General features: G+C 30.9%; 1 non-coding gene across 1 annotated transcript; it reads right to left on the bottom strand.

Moving 5' to 3' along the window:
- Window positions 1-16682: 16682 nt before the first annotated feature.
- TRNAL-UAG lies at window positions 16683-16762 on the bottom strand. The gene has a single exon. It is a non-coding gene; the product is annotated as a tRNA-Leu (tRNA).
- Between the last annotated feature and the right edge of the window lie 151 nt (window positions 16763-16913).

The raw sequence follows: 16913 nt of genomic DNA, 5'->3' as shown, positions 1-16913 counted from the left end.
TTTAGGCCCTTTTTTGCATGCATGCCCAGAAAAAAGCAAGGATCAACTCGTATACCCAACGGGCCTTAAATTTTAGTTGGTTTCGTACTTAATTTTCATTTAAGAAAAAATGAATAAACAAATTATGGGTTCGTTTAGTTCGCTGATTCGAGTTTTTAATTCGAATTTAGATGTGACTATATGTTATAGTTTTTTACTGTAACAAAAAAGTCAGATGTGACTGTTTCCGAAAGTCTTTTACTATAACAGAACTTAAATTCTAAATTCAAATCGGTGAATTTGACTTTATATTAGCAAAAGTTGATAGCTGTGGGATTTGAACCAACCTCATAAAAAAATGGTGCCGCTTATTGCATTAATTCCTAAAGATCGTATATTAATTTTAGAATGCCAAACATTAAAAAAATTATAAATCTAGGTCTAAAAATCTTATATTAATCTTAGAATGCAAAACATAAATAAAAACATATATTTTTTACCCATCTCGGTCCCTAGGACCCTTTTTTTGACAGTGTTTTATTTTTTTTTGTCATTTTTAGGCTATTTTTTGCATGCATGCCCAGAAAAAAGCAAGGACCAACTCGTATACCCAACGAGCCTGAAATTTTAGTTGGTTTCGTACTTAATTTTCATTTAGGAAAAAATTAATAAACAAATTATTGGTCCGTTTAGTTCGCTGATTCGAGTTTTTAATTTGAATTTAGATTTGACTTTATGTTATAGTTTTTTACTGTAACAAAAAAGTCAGATGTGACTGTTTCCGAGAGTCTTTTACTATAGCAGAACTTAAATTCTAAATTCAAATCGGTGAATTTGACTTTATATTAGCAAAAGTTGACAGCTGTGGGATTTGAGCCAACCTCATCAAAAAATGGTGCCGCTTATTGCATTAATTTCTAAAAATCGTATATTAATTTGAGAATGCCAAACATTAAAAAAATTATAAATCTAGGTCAAAAAACTTATATTAATTTTAGAATGCAAAACATAAATAAAAACGTATATTTTTGACCCATCTCGGTCCCTAGGACCCCTTTTTGACAGTGTTTTATTTTTGTTGTCATTTTTAGGCCCTTTTTTGCATGCATGCCTAGAAAAAAGCAAGGATCAACTCGTATACCCGGGCCTTAAATTTTAGTTGGTTTCATACTTAATTTTCATTTTGGAAAAAATGAATACACAAATTATGGGTCCGTTTAGTTCGTTGATTCGAGTTTTTAATTCGAATTTAGATGTGACTTTATGTTATAGTTTTTTACTATAACAAAAAAGTCAGATGTGACTGTTTCTGAGAGTCTTTTACTATAGCAGAAGTTAAATTCTAAATTCAAATCGGTGAATTTGACTTTATATTAGCAAAAGTTGACAGCTGTGGGATTTGAACCAACCTTATCAAAAAATGGTGCCGTTTATTGCATTAATTCCTAAAAATCGTATATTAATTTTAGAATGCCAAACATTAAAAAATTATAAATCTAGGTCTAAAAATCTTATATTAATTTTAGAATGCAAAACATAAATAAAAACGTATATTTTTTTACCCATCTCGGTCCCTAGGACCCTTTTTTGACAGTGTTTTATTTTTTTTGGTCATTTTTAGGCCATTTTTTGCATGCATGCCCAGAAAAAAGCAATGATAAACTCGTATACCCAACGGGCCTTAAATTTTAGTTGGTTTCGTACTTAATTTTCATTTAGGAAAAAATTAATAAACAAATTATGGGTCCGTTTAGTTCGCTGATTCGAGTTTTTAATTCGAATTTTGATGTGACTTTATGTTATAGTTTTTTACTGTAACAAAAAAGTCAGATGTGACTGTTTCCGAGAGTCTTTTACTATAGCAGAACTTAAATTCTAAATTCAAATTGGTGAATTTGACTTTATATTAGCAAAAGTTGACAGCTGTGGGATTTGAGCCAACCTCATAAAAAAATGGTGGTGCTTATTGCATTAATTTCTAAAAATTGTATATTAATTTGAGAATGCCAAACATTAAAACAATTATAAATCTAGGTCAAAAAACTTATATTAATTTTAGAATGCGAAACATAAATAAAAACATATATTTTTTACCCATCTCGGTCCCTAGGACCCTTTTTTGACAGTGTTTTATTTTTTTTGTCATTTTTAGTCCCTTTTTTGCATGCATGCCCAGAAAAAAGCAAGGATCAACTCGTATACCCAACGGGCCTTAAATTTTAGTTGGTTTCGTACTTAATTTTCATTTAGGAAAAAATTAATAAACAAATTATTGGTCCTTTTAGTTCGCTGATTCGAGTTTTTAATTTGAATTTAGATGTGACTTTATGTTATAGTTTTTTACTGTAACAAAAAAGTCAGATGTGATTGTTTCTGAGAGTCTTTTACTATAGCAGAACTTAAATTCTAAATTCAAATCGGTGAATTTGACTTTATATTAGCAAAAGTTGACAACTGTGGGATTTGAGCCAACCTCATCAAAAAATGGTGCCGCTTATTGCATTAATTTCTAAAAATCGTATATTAATTTGAGAATGCCAAACATTAAAAAAATTATAAATCTAGGTCAAAAAACTTATATTAATTTTAGAATGCAAAACATAAATAAAAACGTATATTTTTACCCATCTCGGTCCCTAGGACCCTTTTTTGACAATGTTTTATTTTTTTTTGTCATTTTTAGGCCCTTTTTTTGCATGCATGCCCAGAAAAAAGCAAGGATCAACTCATATACCCAACGGGCCTTAAATTTTAGTTGGTTTTGTACATAATTTTCATTTAAGAAAAAATTAATAAACAAATTATTGGCCCGTTTAGTTCGCTGATTCGAGTTTTTAATTTGAATTTAGATGTGACTTTATGTTATAGTTTTTTACTGTAACAAAAAAGTCAGATGTGACTGTTTCCGAGAGTCTTTTACTATAGCAGAACTTAAATTCTAAATTCAAATCGGTGAATTTGACTTTATATTAGCAAAAGTTGACAGCTGTGGGATTTGAACCAACCTCATCAAAAAATGGTGCCGCTTATTGCATTAATTCTTAAAAATCGTATATTAATTTTAGAATGCCAAACATTAAAAAAATTATAAATCTAGGTCTAAAAATCTTATATTAATTTTAGAATGCAAAACATAAATAAAAACGTATATTTTTTACCCATGTCGGTCCCTGGGCGCCCCACTACACGGCTCGGGAGCTTTTTGACAGTGTTTTACTTTTTTTTTGTCATTTTTGAGGCTATTTTTTACACGCTTGCCCAGAAAAATGTAAGGATCATGTCTGTAAAATTTCATAATTTTTTGACGTCGTTTTAATTTAATTTAATTTTTTAAAGACGAAAAATAAAAAAAAACATAAAAAATAGAATATTCATAAAAAAATAGTGCCGCTTGTTGCATTACTTCCTAACAATTATATATTAATTTTAGAATGCAAAACATAAATAAAATTATAAATTTTTTATCTATTCCCGCCCCTGGGCGCCCCACTACGCAGGGCGGGGCCTTTTTTTTGTCATTTTTTGATTCCATCTTTTGCGAGCATGCCCAGAAAAATTTAAGGATCGTGTCTGTAAAATTTCATAAATTTTTGACGTCATTTATATTTTATTTTATTTTTTAAAGACGATAAATAAAGAAATTCATATAAAATGGAATATTCATTAAAAAATGGTGTCGCTTGTTACATTAATTCCTAAAAATTGTATATTAATTTTAGAATGTAGAACATAAATAAAATTATAAATTTTTGACCCATCCCGGTCCCTGGGTGCCCCACTACGCAGGGCATGGGCATTTTGACAGCGTTTTAGTTATTTTGTCATTTTTTGAGGCCTTTTTTTGTGGGCATGCCTAGAAAAATTTAAAGATCGTGTCTGTAAAATTTCATAATTTTTTAACATCATTTTTATTTTATTTTATTTTTTAAAAATGAAAAATAAAAAAAAATCATAAAAAATAAAATATTTATTAAAAAATTATGCCGCATTAGAAGAAAAAGAGAGATGAGATTTCTTAAAATTGATTCGTTGTCCAGAGGCTCAAGAATATAATGAAAACATTTGTTGAAGAGTCTGAGATGAGGAAATTTCTGCCTAAAGAAAAGTAGACTATCATCCGCAAAGAAAAGATGTGATATTGTTGGTGCTCGACGCGCAACTTTTACTCCTTTAAGAAGTTGTTGTTCCTCACGTCTAAGTAGGGATGAAAAACCTTCTGAGCAGACAAGGAATGGATAAGGAGACAAAGGATCGCCTTATTGAATAGCTCTTGTTGGAAAAACTTTGCCTTGTGGGGCACCATTGACAAGAAATGAGAATGATAATGATATCAGACATTTCATAATCAGCAACACCCATTGTTTATCAAAAGCCTATTTTCAGCATAATTTTCTCTAGGAAAATCCATTCAACGCGATCAAAAGCTTTACTCATGTCAAGTTTGAGAGTTCTTACCCGATCTTCTATTTTTGACAGTATGTACCATCTCAAAAGCCAAGAGAATGTTATATGTAATAAGTCTGTTTTCTAGAAAAGCACTTTGATGGTCAAGAACTTTAGCCACAATTTTGTATAGCACAGTACAAAGGCTAATGGGGCTGTAATCATTCATAGAAGAAGGATTGGTAGTTTTTGGAACAGGTGTAATAAGAGATGGAGTTGATGAATTTGATATCACCTTCACCACATAATTTCTTGAACAGCTTTTGTTACTAGAGAACCAACAGTTCTCCGATTTTTCTGGGAAAATATGGCTGGCATACCATCCTCTCCTGGACTTTTATCTGGTGGCATTGATTTAATTGCATCTAAAATCTCTTGATCGGAGAAAGGAGCAAGCAAAAACTGATTCGTTTCTTTAGTTACTGATAGTTGGATGAAATTTGTGATCTCCTCAATAGCTGAAATATCAGAATATTCCGAAGAGAAAAGAGCAGAAAAGTGAACTCAAATCACTTTGATAATATCAGCTTCTAAGGTGACTGTGTGCCCTGATGGAGTAAGCAACTGTCTTATAGTGTTAAGACCTCTTCGTCTACCGGCTTTTTTGTGAAAAAACTCCGTATTTTTATCACCTATCATCATAATGTTACAAAAGTGAGAAAGAAAGCAATATTGTTTATAGCATCAAAGTAGAATAGAATAGAACAAAGTGAGCGAGTAACAAATGAGTAAAATTATAATGAATAATACTTACAAAAACAGTAACTAATCCAATCGTATAAAATTATTATAAGCAGAGAATATAATTGATATACATTAAAAACACAATATCATAAAAGAGATGTGCATTTTATCACCTGCTTCCAACCAAGAAATTCTGGAGCGTTGTTTCCAGTGTAGTTCTTCTTGTAGGAGAAGATTATCCAGAATTTTTTCAGCTTCATGAAGATCGTGATAATGCTCCATGGAAGTGTTCGAGGAATTATATAGACAATGAAGCTTGTTTGGGGCACTTTTGAGTGTTTGATTAAAACCTCCAAAATTCTTCTGATGCCAGTTTGTAAGACAAACACCGCATTCTTCGAAGTTTTCCAAAACATTTGAGAGGGCAGGTTGCATGGAGGAAGATTTCTAACAGTTTATCGTGATTTCACCACATTTCTCATGATTAAGCCAAAAACTTTCAAACCGGAAGCGAGATTTCTGTTTAGACGGCGTTTGGGACGTGCTAGGTAGGCCTTGATATCACAACTTTAAGGCTTTGTGATCAGATTTAAAAGACGAAAAATAAAAAAAAAATCATAAAAAATAGAATATTCATTAAATAATGGTGCTGTTTGTTGCATTAATTTTTAAAAATTGTGTATTAATTTTAGAATGTAAAACATAAATAAAAATGTTAATTTTTTACCCATCACGGCCCCTGGGCGCCCCACGACGCGGGTTGGGGGCTTTTACACATCGTTTTTCTTTTTTTTTTTTTTTTTTTTTTTTTTTTTTTTTTTTTCATTTTTGAGGCCTTTTTTTACAGGCATGCCCAGAAAAATGCGAGGATCGCATCTACAAAATTTCATAATTTTTTGACGTCGTTCTTATTTTATTGTATTTTTGAAATACAAAAAATAAAAAAAATCATAAAAAATAGAATATTCATTAAAAAATGGTGCCGCTTATAGCATTAATTCTTAAAAATCGTATACTAATTTTGGAAAGCAAAACATAAATAAAAATGTAAATTATTGATACGCAGGCTGGGGGCTTTTGACAGCGTTTTACTTTTTTTGTCATTTTTTGAGGCCATTTTTTACAGGCATGCCTAAAAAAATGTAAGGATCGTGTCTGGCAAATTTCATAATGTTTTGACATCATTGTTATTTTATTTTATTTTTCCAAGCAGAAAAATAAGAAATATCATAAAAAATAGAATATTCATCAAAAAATGGTGCCGCTTGTTGCATTAATTCCTAAAAATCGTATATTAATTTTGGAACGCAAAACATAAATAAAAATGTAAATTGTTGATCCATCCCGGCCCTTGGCCGCCCCACTACACGGGCTGGGGGCTTCTTGACAGCATTTTATTTTTTTTGTCATTTTTTAGGTGACTTTTTGCAGGCATGCCCAGAAAAAGGTAAGGACCGTGTCTGGAAAATTTCATAAGTTTTTGACATCATTTTTATTTTATTTTATTTTTCAAAGATGAAAAATAAGAAAAATCATAAAAAATAGAATATTCATAAAAAATGATGCTGCTTGTTGCATTAATTCCTAAAAATTGTATATTAATTTTAGAATTCAAAACAGAAAAAAATGTAAATTTTTTACCCATCCCGTCCCCTTGGCGACCCATTACCCGGGCCGGGCGCTTTTTGACATCATTTTACTTTTTGTTGTCATTTTTTACAGGCTCGCCCAGAAAAATGTAACGATTTCTACAAAATTTCATAATTTTTTGACATCATTTTTTTTTCAAAGAAGAAAAATAGAGAAAATCATAAAAAATAGAATATTCATCATAACATTGTGCTGCTCATTGCATTAATTCCTAAATATTGTATATTAATCTTGGAATGCAAAACATAAATAAAACTGAAAATTTTTACCCGTCCCGGCCCATGGGCGCCCTACTACGCGGGCTAGGGGCTTTTTGACAATGTTTTACTTTTTTGTCATTTTTGAGGCCATTTTTTGCAGGCATGCCTAGAAAAATGCAAGCATCGCATCTGCAAAATTTCATTATTTTTTGACGTCATTTTTATTTTATTTTATTTTTAAATGACAAAAAATATAGAAAATCATAGAAAATATAATATTCATCAAATAATGGTGTCTTTTGTTGCATTAATTCGTAAAAATCGTGTATTTAGAATGCAAAACATAAATAAAAATGTTAATTTTTGACCCGTCCCGACCCTCGGACGCCCCACTACACGGGTTGGGGGCTTTTCACGGTGTTTTCCTTTTTTTTTTTTTTTTTTCATTTTTAAGGTTTTTTGCAAGCACGCCCAGAAAAATGTGACGATCGTGTCTGCAAAATTTCATAATTTTTTGACATCATTTTTATTTTATTCTATTTTTGAAATACAAAAAATAAAAAAAATCATAAAAAATAGAATATTCATTAAAAAATAGTGCTGCTTTTTGCACTAATTCCTAATAATCGTATAATAATTTTAGAATGTAAAACACAAATAAAAATATGAAGTTTTTACCCATCTTGGCCTCTGGGCTCCCCACTACTTGGGTCGGGGGCTTTTTGACAGCATTTTACTTTTTTCTGTCATTTTTTGAGGCCATTTTCTGCAGGCATGCCCAACAAAATGCAAGGATCGTGTCTGCAAAATTTCATAATTTTTTGACGTCATTTTTATTTTAATTAATTTTTTAATGACGAAAAATCATAAAAAAATAGAATATTCATAAAAAAATGATGCCACTTGTTGCATTAATTTCTAAAAATCATATATTAATTTTAGAATTCAAAACAGAAAAAAAAGTAAATGTTTGACCCATCCCATCCCCTTGGAAACCCAGTAATTGGGTCGGGGGCTCTTTGATATCGTTTTACTTTTTTTTTATCATTTTTCAGGCCATTTTTTGTAAGCTCGCACAGAAAAATGTAAGGATCGTTTCTGCAAAATTTCATAATTTTTTGACCTCATTTTTATTTTATTTTATTTTTCAAAGTCCAAAAATAGAGAAAATCATAAAAAATAGAATATTAATAAAAAATAGAATATTCATCAAAAAAAGAATATTTACCAAAAAATGGTGCTGCTTGTTGCATTAATTCCTAAAAATTGTATATTAATCTTGCAACGTAAAACATAAATAAAACTGTACATTTTTTACTTATCTCGGCCCCTGGGCACCCCCACTACGTGGACTGGGAGCTTTTTCACAGTGTTTTACCTTTTTTATTATTTTTGGGGCCATTTTTTGCAGGCATGGCCAGAAAAATGCAAGGATCGTGTCTCCAAACTTTTCAGATTTTTTGACGTTTTTTTTATTTTATTCTATTTTTGAAAGACGAAAAATAAAGAAAATCATAGAAAATAGAATATTCATCAAATAATGGTGCCACTTTTTGCATTAATTCCTAAAAATCGTATAATAATTTTAGAATGTGAAACATAAATAAAAATATAAATTTTTTACCCATCCCCGCCCCTGGGTGCCCCACTATGTGGGTCGTGGGCTTTTTGACAGCGTTTTACTTTATTTTTGTCATTTTTGAGGCCATTTTCTGCAGGCATGCCCAAAAAAATGCAAGGATCGTGTCTGCAAAATTTCATAATTTTTTCACATCATTTTTATTTTATTTTATTTTTAAAAAAAGGAAAAATAAGAAAATTCGTAAAAAATAGAATATTCATGAAGAAATCATGCTGCTTGTTGCATTAATTTATTAAAATCGAATATTAATTTTAGAATCCAAAACAGAAAAAAGAATGTAAATTTTTTACCCATCTCATCCCCTTGGTGCCCTAGTACGCAGGCTGAGGGCTTTTTGACAGTGTTTTACTCTTTTGTCATTGTTTGCAGGCTCACCCAGAAAAATGTAAGGATCGTTTCTACAAAATTTCATAATTTGTTGACGTCATTTTTATTTTATTTTATTTTTCAAAGACGAAAAATAGAGAAAATCATAAAAAACTAGAATATTCATAAAATAATGGTGTCGCTTGTTGCATTAATTCCTTAAAATTGTATATTAATGTTGGAACGCAAAACATAAATAAAACTGTAAATTTTTTACCCATCCAGACCCCTGGGCGCCCCACTACGCGGGCTGGGGACGTTTTACTTTATTTGTCATTTTTTTAGGCCATTTTTTGCAGCCATGCCCAGAAAAATATAAGGATCGTGTTTATAAAATTTCATAATTTTTTGACATCATTGTTATTTTCTTTTGTTTTTCCAAGACAAAAAATAAGAAAAATCATAAAAAATAGAATATTCATCAAAAAATGGTGTCGTTTGTTGCATTAACTCCTAAAAATTGTGTATTAATTTTAGAATGTAAAATATAAATGAAAATATGAATTTTTGACCAATCACAGCCCCTGGACACCCCACTACGCCGGTTGGGGGCTTTTACACGGTGTTTTTCTTTTTTTTTTTTTTTTTTTCATTTTTGTGGCTTTTTTTTACAGGCATGCCTAGAAAAATGCAAGAATCGTGTCTGCAAAATTTCATAATTTTTTAACGTCATTTATATTTTATTGTATTTTTGAAATACAAAAAATAAAGAAAAACATAAAAAAATAGAATATTCATCAAAAAATGGTGCCGCTTTTTGCATTAATTCTTAAAAATCGTATAATAATTTTAGAATGCAAAACATAAATAAAAATATAAAATTTTGACCCATCCCGGCCCCTGGGCACCCCACTACGCAGGCCAAGGGCTTTTTGACAATATTTTACTTTTTTATCATTTTTTGAGGTCATTTTTGCAGCCATGCCCAAAAAAATATAGTTTTTGGACATCGTTTTTATTTTTCAAAGACGAAAAATAAATAAAATTATTAAAAAAAATAGAATATTCATCAAATTATGGTGCCGCTTGTTGCATTAATTCTTAAAAATCATGTATTAATTTTAGAATGCAAAACATAAATAAAAATGTTAATTTTTGACCCATCCGAGCCCCTCGGCGCCCCACTATGTGAGTTGGGGCCTTTTACACAATGTATTTTTTTTCATTTTTGAGGCCTTTTTTTGCAAGCATGCCCAAAAAAAATGAAAGGATCATGTTTGCAAAATTTCACAATTTTTTGACGTCGTTTTTATTTTATTTTATTTTTGAAAGACGAAAAATAAAGAAAATCGTGGAAAATTGAATATTCATGAAATAATGGTGTCGTTTGTTGCATTAATTTCAAAAAATTGTGCATTAATTTTAGAATGCAAAACATAAGTAATAATTTTAATTTTTGACCCATCCCGACCGCTGGGCGCCCCACTACGCTGGACAGGGGCTTTTTAGCAGCGTTTTACTTTTTTATCATTTTTTGAGGCCATTGTTTGCAGGCATGCCCAAAAAAATGTAAGGATCGTGTCTGCAAAATTTCATAATTTTTTGACATCATTTTTATTTCCTTTTATTTTTTAAATACGAAAAATAAAGAAAATCATAAAAAATAGAATATTCATCAAATAATAGTGTCGCTTGTTGCATTAATTCCTAAAAATCGTGTATTAATCTTAGAATGATAATATAAATAAAAAAGTTAATTTTTTACCCATCTCGGGCCCTAGGTGCCCTACTACGTGGGTCGGGGTCTTTTACGCAGCGTATTTCTTTTTTTCAGTTTTGTGGCTTTTTTTATAGGCATGCCCAGAAAAATGCAAGGATTGTGTTTGCAAAATTTCATAATTTTTTTACGTCGTTTTTATTTTATTTCATTTTTCAAATACAAAAAATAAGAAAATGATAAAAAATATAATATTCATCAAATAATGGTACCGCTTGTTGCATTAATTGCTAAAAATCGTGCATTAATTTTAGAATGCAAAACATAAATAAAAATGTTAATTTTTGACCCATCGCGTCCCCTAGGCGCCCCACTACGCGGGACGGGGGCTATTTGACACCGTTTTACATTTTTTGTCATTTTGGAGGCCATTTTTTGCAGGCATGCCAAAAAAAATGTAGGGATCCTGTCAGCAAGATTTCATAATTTTTTGACATCGTATTTATTTTATTTTATTTTTTAAATACGAAAAATAAAAAAATCATAAAAAATAGATATTCATCAAATAATACTACCGCTTGTAGCATTAATTCCTAAAAATCGTGTATTAATTTTAGAATACAAAATATAAATAAAATGTTAATGTTTGATCCATCCCGGCCCCTGGGCGCCCCACTACGTAGGTCGGGGTCTTTTATGCAACCTATTTCTTTTTTTTCATTTATGGGGCTTTTTTTGCAGGCATGCCAAGAAAAATGCGATGATCGTGTCTCTAAAATATCATAATTTTTTGACATCATTTTTATTTTATTTTGTTTTTGAAAGATGAAAAATAAAAAAAATCATAAAAAATAGAATATTCATCAAATAATGGTGCTGCTTGTTGCCTTAATTCCTATAAATCGTGTAAGGATTATGTTTGCAAAATTTCATAATTTTTTGAGGTCATTTTTATTTTATTTTATTTTTCAAATACAAAAAATAAAGAAAATCATAAAAAATAGAATATTCATCAAATAATGGTACCGCTTGTTGCATTAAGTGCTAAAAATTGTGTATTCATTTTAGAATCCAAAACATAAATAAAAATGTTAATTTTTAACCCATCCCGGCCCCTGGGCGCCCAACTACGCAGCATGGGGTCTAGATGACAACGTTTTACTTTTTTATCATTTTTTAGGCCATTTTTTGCAGGCATGCCCAAAAAAATGCAAAGATCATGTCTGGAAAATTTCATAATATTTTGACATCGTTTTGATTTAATTTTATTTTTCAAAGACAAAAAATAAAGAAAATCATAAAAAATAGAATATTCATCAAATAATCGTGCCTCTTTTGTATTAATTCCGAAAAATCGTGTATTCATTTTAGAATGCAAAACATGAATAAAAATGTTAATTTTTGACCCATCCCGGCCCTTACATGCCCCACTACGTGGGTCGGGTCTTTTACGCAGCGTATTTCTTTTTTTTTTTTTTTTTTGGGGGGTTTTTTCCGCGGCGTTTTTTTTTTTTTTTTTTTTTTTTTTTTTCATTTTTGAGGCTTTTCTTTGCAGGCATGCCTAGAAAAATGCAATGATCATGTCTGTAAAATTTCATAATTTTTTAACGTCATTTTTATTTTATTTTATTTTTGAAAGATAAAAAATAAAGAAAACAATAAAAAATAGAATATTCATCAAATAATGGTCGTGCTTGTTGCATTAATTCCTAAAAATCGTGGAAGGATCGGGTTTTCAAAATTCTGTAATTTTTTTATGGCGTTTTTATTTTATTTTATTTTTCAAATACGAAAAATAAAGAAAATCATAAAAAATAGAATATTCATCAAAAAAATGGTGTCGCTTGTGGCATAAATTCCAAAAAATTGTATGTTAATGTTAGACTGTAAAACATAAATTAAAACATAAATTTTTGACCCATCCCGGCCCCTCGGCGTGCCAGTACATGGGTCGGGGGCTTTTTGACAGCATTTTACTTTGTTTTGTCATTTTTTGTGGCCATTTTTTCAAGGCACACCTAGAAAAATTTAAGGATCGTGTATGCAAAATTTCATAATTTTTTGACTTCATTTTTATTTTATTCTATTTTCAAAAATGAAAAGTAGGAAAATCATAAAAAATAGAATATTCATAAAAAAATGGTGCCACTTGTTGCATTAAGTTCTAAAAGTCATATATTAATTTTAAAATGTAAAACATAATTAAAAATGTAAATTTTTGGCCTATCCCGGTCCCTGGGTGCCCCACTACGTGGGTTGGGGGCTTTTTGACAGTATTTTACTTTTTTGTCATTTTTTGAGGCCATTTTTACAGGCATGCCCAGAAAAATGTAAGGATCATGTCTGCAAAATTTCATAATTTTTTAACGTCGGTTTTATTTTATTTTATTTTTCAAAGATGAAAAATAAAGAAAATCATAAAAAATAGAATATTCATAAAAAAATGATTTCGTTTGTTGCATTAATTCCTTAAAATTGTATTTTAATTTTAGAATGCAAAACATTAATAAAAATGTAAATTTTTTTACCTATCTCGGTCCCTGGGCACCCCACTACGCGGGCTGAGGGCTTCTTGATAGCGTTTTACTTTTTTTATCATTTTTTGAGCCCATTTTTTACATGCATGCCCAGAAAAGTGTAAGCATCGTGTCTGTAAAATTTTAAAATTTTTTGACATCATTTTTTATTTTATTTTATTTTTCATCTTTCAAAAATAAAATAAATATACGATTTTATGAATTAATGCAACAAGCGGCACTATTTTTGACTCGACCTTTAACTTAACTCACTCGTAGGAATGTCAAGTTTGAGTGGATGGACAAATGCGAGGAATGCTTTCAAGAATTGAAGAAGCAATTAACTTCAACTCCAATTTTGGCTATTCCTTCAAGTAGTTAAGGATTTGTCATATATAGTGATGCCTCTGGACTAGGTTTGGGAGCAGTATTAATGTAGCATGAAAAGGTAATTACCTAAGCTTCTCAGCAATTGAAAGACTACAAAAAGAATTATCCGACACATGACCTTGAGTTAGCCGCTGTGGTGTTTGCGTTGAAAATATGGAGACACTATCTATATGGAGTACACTGTGACATTTACACAGGAGTCTGAAGTATATCTTCACACAGAAGGAATTAAACATAAGGCAACGAAGATGGTTGGAATTTATTAATGATTATGATTGTGATATCCATTACCATCCAGGTAGGCGAATAAAGTCGATGATGCCTTAAGTAGGAAGATAGTGGCTAGTTTGGTTACTTTGCCTCGAATACCAGGTCAATTGAGAAACAATTTGAGTAAATTGGAGATAGAGTTTGTAGTGGGACAATTATCTACACTATCCCTGCAACCGACAATCGTGGAAGAGATTAAAGGTAAATAGCATTTAGACCCTCTAATTGAACAATTGAAGCATGAAGTCATAAAGGATAGGCGTATGAATTTTCAAATCTCGAAAGATGGTGTGTTGGGATTTAAAGGTCGATTGTGTGTTCCCAACGATGAAGAAATTAAACGGCAAATTTTGTATGAAGCTCATAATACGCCGTATTCAATGCATCCTGGTACAACAAAGATGTATCAAGATCTGAGGAACTATTTTTAGTGGCACCGAAGGAAGAAGGATGTAGTGGAGTACGTTGCTAAATGTTTAACTTGCCAGCAAGTGAAAGCTAAGCACCAAAAACCCGGTGGATTACTGCAACCGCTAGAGATTCCAGAATGGAAGTGGGAACAAATTGCCATGGATTTTGTTTCAGGGTTGCCAAGAACTGTGAAGAGACATGATTCAATTTGGGTCATAGTGGATAGAATGACCAAATCGGCTCACTTCCTACTAGTGAGAACAACTTATACGGTTGATAAGCTAGCATACATATACATATAAGAGATAGTGAGACTACATGGAGTCCCACTTTCCATAGTTTCTGACAGAGACAGCAGATTTACATCAACATTTTGGAAGAAGTTACAAGAAGGCATTGGGACAAGATTAAAGTTCAGTACCGCGATGCATCCTCAGACACATGGTCAAACGGAGTGTACTATTCATACCTTGGAAGATATGTTAAGAGCTTGCGTGTTACACTTCCAAGGATCGTGGAGTAGATATCTTCCTCTGATTGAGTTTTCTTATAATAACAGCTACCAGGAGTCCATCAAAGATGCTCCGTATGAAATTTTGTATGGTCGTAAATTTTGTTTACCGATACACTAGCATGAAGCTGGAGAGCGCATATATTTGGGTCTAGAACTTGTGGACCAAGTCAGTGAAGCTATCAAGAAAATCAAGGAAATATTGAAAGTCTCTCAAGATTGACAAAAGAAGTCTGCAGATAAAAAATGATGACCACTGGAATTTGAAATAAGTGACAAGGTATTTCTGAAAGTTGCACCAGTCTGGGGTGTAATGAGGTTTAGAAGGAAAGGTAAATTAAGCCCTAGGTATATTAGGTCCTTTGAGATTATTGAGCATATAGGAAAAGCTGTATATAGACTAGTTCTTCCATAAAAAAATGGTGCCGCTTGTTGTATTAATTCCTAAAACTTGTATATTAATTTTAGAATCTAAAACATAAATAAAAATAAAAAAATTTTACCCATCCCGGCCCCTGGGCGCCCCACTACGCGGGCCGGGGGCTTTTTGACAGCGTTTTACTTTTTTTGTCATTTTTATGCCATTTTTTGCAGGCATGCCCAGAAAAATGTAATGATCGTGTCTGCAAAATTTCACAATTTTTTGACGTCGTTTTTATTTTATTTTATTTTTTAAAGATGAAAAATAAAGAAAATCATAAAAAATAGAATATTCATAAAAAAAAATGGTGACGCTTGTTGCATTAATTCCGTAAAATCGTATACTAATTTTAGAATGTATTCTAAAATTAATACATAATTTTTAGGAATTAATGCAAAGAGCGGCATCAATATTTGATGAATATTCTATTTTTTATTATTTTCTCTATTTTTCGTCTTTAAAAAATAAAATAAAATAAAAATGACGTCAAAACATTATGAACTTTTTCAGACACGATCCTTACATTTTTCTGGGCACGCCTGCAAATAATGGCCTCAAAAAAAGACAAAATTATAAAACGCTGTCAAAACGCCCCCGGCCCGCGTAGTGGGGAGCCTAGGGGTCGGGATTGGTAAAAAATTTACATTTTTATTTATGTTTTACATTCTAAAATTAATATTCAATTTTTAGGAATTAATGCAACAAGCGGCACCATTTTTTGATGAATATTCTATTTGTTTATGATTTTTTTATTTTTCATCTTTCAAAAATAAAATAAAATAAAAATAAAGTCAAAAAATTATGAAATTTTGCATACACAATCCTTACATTTTTCTGGGCATGCCTGCAAAAAATGGCCTAAAAATGACAAAAAAATAAAACGATGTCAAAAAGCCCCCGACTCCGTAGTGGGGCACCCAGGGGTCAGGATGGGTTAAAACTTTATATTTTCATTTATGTTTTGTATTCTAAAATTAATATACGATTTTTAGGAATTGATACAACAAGCGACACCATTTTTTGATGAATATTCTATTTTTTATGATTTTCTTTATTTTTTCTTTGAAAAATAAAATAAAATAAAAATGACGTCAAAAAATTATCAAATTGTGCAGACACTATCCTTACATTTTTCTGGGCATGCCTGCAAAAAATGGCCTCAAAAAATGACAAAAAAGTAAAACGATATCAAAAAATCGCCGGGTCACGTAGTGGGGCGCCCATGAGCCGGGATGGGTCAAAATTTTATATTTTTATTTATGTTTTGCATTCTAAAATTAATATACGATTTTTAGGAATTAATACAACAAGCGGCACTATTTTTTGATGAATATTCTATTTTTTATAATTTTTTTTTATTTTTTATCTTCAAAAAATAAAATAAAATAAAAATAACGTTATAAAATTATAAAATTTTACGGACACAATTTTTACATTTTTCTAGGCATGTCTGTAAAAAAATGGCCTATAAAAACAATGTCAACAAATTATAAAATTTTGTAAATTTAAGCAAGTTAGATATGACTTTATATTAGCAAGAGTTGACAGCTGTGGGATTTGAACCCACGCCCTTTCGGACCAGAGCCTAAATTTGACGCCTTAGACCACTCGGCCAAACTGTCGATGTGGGGTTTGTTCTTCTTTATTATTTTTATCAGTTTTTATTTCTTGAGACAAAGGCTAAAAGACTCTAAAGTCAAACAAATCCAACTTCAAATTTTACCACACTTTTCTCCAACAAAAATCCGAAACACATTGGAGAAGCTAAAACCT

Source organism: Morus notabilis, unplaced genomic scaffold (assembly GCF_000414095.1).
Source record: "Morus notabilis unplaced genomic scaffold, ASM41409v2 Scaffold758, whole genome shotgun sequence".
NCBI classification, from domain to species: domain Eukaryota; kingdom Viridiplantae; phylum Streptophyta; class Magnoliopsida; order Rosales; family Moraceae; genus Morus; species Morus notabilis.
The sequence above is the reverse complement of the archived record's forward strand: the minus strand, read 5'-3'. Positions and strand labels throughout refer to the sequence as shown.